The 4676-nt window shown below is 36.7% G+C and overlaps 1 non-coding gene across 1 annotated transcript; it reads right to left on the bottom strand.

Moving 5' to 3' along the window:
• Positions 1-324: 324 nt before the first annotated feature.
• TRNAM-CAU (transfer RNA methionine (anticodon CAU)) lies at positions 325-397 on the bottom strand. The gene has a single exon. It is a non-coding gene; the product is annotated as a tRNA-Met (tRNA).
• Positions 398-4676: the final 4279 nt, after the last annotated feature.

Raw genomic sequence — 4676 nt, 5'->3', positions numbered from 1 at the left:
TACACAATTTTCTTGTTTTACAAAAAAGCTTCACAACGCTAAACCTCAGTGTTAACAGTGTCTTTAGAATATTACATTATCAAGTTAGATTAAAATCTATATATATAAAAGAAAGTCGTGTTAGTTACTTCGCTTATAACTCAAGAACGGCTGAACCGATTTAGCTGAAAATTGTCAGGGAGGTAGTTTAGAGCCAGGAGAAGGACATAGGATACTTTTTATCCCGTTCGAAATTAAAAAAAAGTCTGCTTATTTATTGGCATTAAGGCGGAACAAAGTTCGCCGGGTCAGCTAGTTAAATAATAAAATGAAATGCAAAAAATTTGCCCCGGGTGAGGATCGAACTCACGACCTTAAGATTATGAGACTTACGCGCTGCCTACTGCGCTACCGAGGCGTTGCGAAACCAGCCGAAATTACCAATTCCTACAATTCTGCTACTGCCTGAACTATTATTCAGGAAATTTTCAGTGGCAAAAATAAAAATACAAAAGAGAGAATATTTTTCTGTGCCTATTTATTACTCATATTAATAGAAATTGAAATAGCTTTCTACGCAGACACTTAAAATAGTACTACCCAGTATTAACCTTTAACTATGGACGTCGGGTCTCAGAGGCCCACCCCCCTTTCCGATTTCTCGGTTTAAACACCTTCCCGCCACGTGCTGGTCTCGACCATCTCAGTAGCTTCAGTTTTAGCTGTGTTTGGACCGAGGAGGCATAAAATCGCGTTTTCCGGCACTTATTACGTGAGTAATAACCATCCAAAATTTTGTCCGGGCCTGGGAGACCCGATGACTATAATTTCCATACAAACAAACTTGTATGGATGTGACTTGTCAACTATTTTTTTTAAATATTATATTATTATAATCTTAAGTAAATTGCTCTAGTTTAAGAATACTTAATGGCAGAAAGTATCTGAGTACATCAGCTATATTATTAGCCCAACTATCTAAAGAACATTTCAGGAGTAAGGTATTACTTGTAGAAGATTCTTCTTTTGAGTTTAGATGTCTTAGAATTCACCATTGCTGCAGATTCCGATTCTAAATGGTGTACATTTTGTCTATCAAAGCTCTCAAAGAAAGATAACACATGCCTGTAGAGATAATTTGTTTTTAGTGTTCTAGGCCACTGTGTATAATTTTAGTAACTTTAACCCTTGTCAAAATTTTTAATTTATGTCCTTCAGAAATTTTGTTCATGTTTTTATGTTACATGGTTATTAATTAGTAAGGAAAAAAATATTACTTTCATTTATTAATAATCGACTGTAATCAAGGAGCCTTTATGTGATGGCAAGTCAATTAACACTGAAAAATGTTTAAGTTTTTTTAAATTAGCAAAAAAATAATTAAATGATGGTTAAAATTTGATTACATTTACCACTAAATCCTTTATTAATAGTTATTAGATATATATCAACTCTTTAATAAATTCAAATTAATTCAGATATGAAAATAAGAAGAATTTTAAATAGGGGTCTGTGAGACCCGACGTCCATGGGAGTGTGATTATTTTTTCACGTCCATAGTTAAAGGTTAAAACTATTAATTTCAACAAAACTATTATAATACTGATTTAGAAAATAAAATCATGTAAAATAAATTCAATATACAATTTTGTTTAACCAAACACACGGGCGTCAGAAAAAGCCGGTTGCAACAAAAAGCGCGTCTGCCCCGACCGCAACTATTGGCGGCCGGTGCAATTGACAGGGCAGCTCAATTTATGGCCCGCAGTGTCTACCGGCCGCGGGCCGAGGGTTTAGCTGCCCTGGAAGTGGCCAGTTGGAGTCAAATGACGTTCACTACCTCAAGGACATCTTTAAAAACCCCCACAGGTGGGGGCTGGCGGGGCGTTTGCCCGGGCCCATTCGTTGGAGGGCCGCTCTCGGTACTTTTCTGATCAGCAGAGCTGACTGAGCAGCGGCATAGAGCAGACCGTAACCCGCTACGGCGGGCCGGGGGTCCTGTCGTACCAGCCGCGAGGAGAAAACCTCTATAAAAAACAACTGGGGACAGAGGGTTCCCTCGAAGCCGGAGAGTCCTACCGTATCCTAGCCCGATAGGGCGCTTATAATCCCTCTGGACACGTGGTCCGACTGCTTTGTCCGACTAATCGGACCACGTGAACTTTTTTTCCTGTTGGTTCGATTAAGGAGTCGGACTATCAAGACTTTCTGTTCTTAAGGTTACATGGTCCGACATTTAACCGCCCAACCTATTTGAAAGAAAGAAAGAAAGATACATTTATTATTTCATTAACTCAACACTATTTAATTGCATTTTCTTAATTGAAAAACTATAACAGACCTATTCCTTTTAGTTCAAACCAAAGTTTAACTGAGTTGAACTTTCAGGAAAAAAAATCCAGTTTCAATAATTTTTCTAGAAATTTGAAATAAACGGAATATATTTTCCTAAAAATTCAACTATAATAAATCTATTGAATATTTTTAGGCTAGTTTCAAAAAAAAAATTTTTTCGTCCGTCAATTTTATTATAAAAAAAAATTGGACTTGAATTATTTAATTGCCAATCAAACAAATAATTTCAAAGTTATAGTGCGTTGAAGTTCCTCGTGACGTCACAAAGTACAGCACTTTTACGCACTCACTGACGTCACGGGCCTTTTCTTTAGAACTTTGGCACGCTTTATCTCTTTACATTTTCATTAGTTTTAAAAAGTGAAAAATAGGTGTCGAGTATTATTTGATAAGCTAACTGACGGACTAACTAAAACTCTTGCTTTTTACCCAAGAAACATCCCTATTGAAAATTTGGAAAACAAATGAATACCTACCTACATAACCTACTTATCTATAATAATATAAACATTTAGGAAATGTTTATAAAAAAAATCCGTGTATTTCAATTCAACCTCCTTGAAAGATTACTTAAGAAAGTTGACTTTACGGTTTTTTTTCCTGAAAGTTCAATTCAGTTGAACTTTGAATTGAACTAAAAGGAGGTCGTTTTACATTGAATGAAACAATCTTTAATTAAAAATATTTATACCTTTACATATTTGTATTAATTTATTCAAATCAATATTGATTTAAATTGATTATTATAAATTCATTTAATAGTGAACCTTTCCATGTCAAGCCGTTCACGAGGAAGCTCTTGTTATTATTATGACCAAAGAGCATCGCATTGGTAGTTAATATGAAATTGACACGAGAAATAGTTTCCATGGATCGATTTTGTTGCATACCACCCTTAATTTATTTCAAGTCCGATTAGTCGGACGAAGTGGAATTGCGATTCCTTGTAGTCCGATTAATCGAACCAACAGGAAAAAAAAGTTCACGTGGTCCGATTGATCGGACAAAGCAGTCGGACCACGTGTCCAGAGGGCTTATAATACACTTCGTCGCAAATAAGCTTAGGCATAAAAGTTATCGAATAGTGACCACGGGTCGGAAAACATAATGTGGGCAGGCCTCCCATGCCAGGTGGACCGATGACCTGGTGAACTTCGCGGAAAGCTAGATGCAGGCAGCGCAAGACCGGTCGTTGATGAAATCCTTGGGGGCCTTTGTCCAGAAAGTGACGTCATTTGGCTGAAACGAACGAACGAACGAATATTATACATACATAGTGAATAATCATTTTGTTTGTCACATCCAGTACCCATATCTCTCTATCGCAGGGTACAGTTTAATTAATTCTCACATTGGGATAGTGTGAATGTTGACTGTTACTGAAGTGACCGCCATTTTGTTTTGTCGTTTTAATTACAGCGCCCCCTGCCGGCGACTATTAGCGGCGTGACGTTGTGCCAATTTTGGTGATGTGACAAGTGCATAGTTCGAATCTAGGTGTGGACATTTTTTGAAATAGAGCGTGATTTGTGAATGTTGCGGAAGGGTGGAGTGTTTTTTGTAGGTAAGTAAATAGAAACATATGTTTTATAAATAAGTAGGTACAACGTATTTCTTTTGATTTATAAATCTACCTAAAGGTATTAGGTACGCCCGTATTCCAAACGAAGCTTTCTTAAGTGAAGCAGCAAATCGAACGCACAGCGTCGAATAGAGCTCTGATTGGACAACCTGTGCGTCCACGCGCACTGTGAGACCTCATAGTATTGTTTGTGATACGGGCGTCAAAAAGACAAGATAACTGGGTGACAATTTTAGAAGTCTCTATAAAGACATAGTTTTTATTCATAAAATATACCCTGAACATATGCATTCAAGGTAAGGAACGCAGCTGATCTACACCCATTTATAATTTGACAACCTATGTGCCTGTGTTTCACAATAAATTTAAATTTAAATTTGAATTTTTAAAGTTACAGGAAATCAAAAAAGCACGTCGCGGCGTGCAAAATATCCAGTTTATTCTGTAACCTATTTTTAATGCCATTTGATAGAGCTCATGAAGCACTTTCAGGATCAGTAACCAGTTTTTCAATATCTTGTATAGATTAGAAATAATCGAATGAGATCACTTAACGTTTCCACCCTGTAGATGCTACTTATATTCCTACTTCTATATCCCAATGTCCCCTTGTAACTTTGTTAACTCAATGAAAAATCGCTTAAAACATCGCCTTAAGATAATTCCCCCCAAGTCGGGAATCGAACCCGCCGGTTCATTCGATATTTATTTTTAATTAGCAAAAAAGCAAGAGGGATAATTATTTTTCTCGCTTATCTTG

This window comes from Ostrinia furnacalis, unplaced genomic scaffold (genome assembly GCF_004193835.3).
Source record: "Ostrinia furnacalis isolate ACB-3 unplaced genomic scaffold, ASM419383v2 OfSCF3304, whole genome shotgun sequence".
In the NCBI taxonomy this organism is placed as follows: Eukaryota; Metazoa; Arthropoda; class Insecta; order Lepidoptera; family Crambidae; genus Ostrinia; species Ostrinia furnacalis.
The sequence above is the reverse complement of the archived record's forward strand: the minus strand, read 5'-3'. Positions and strand labels throughout refer to the sequence as shown.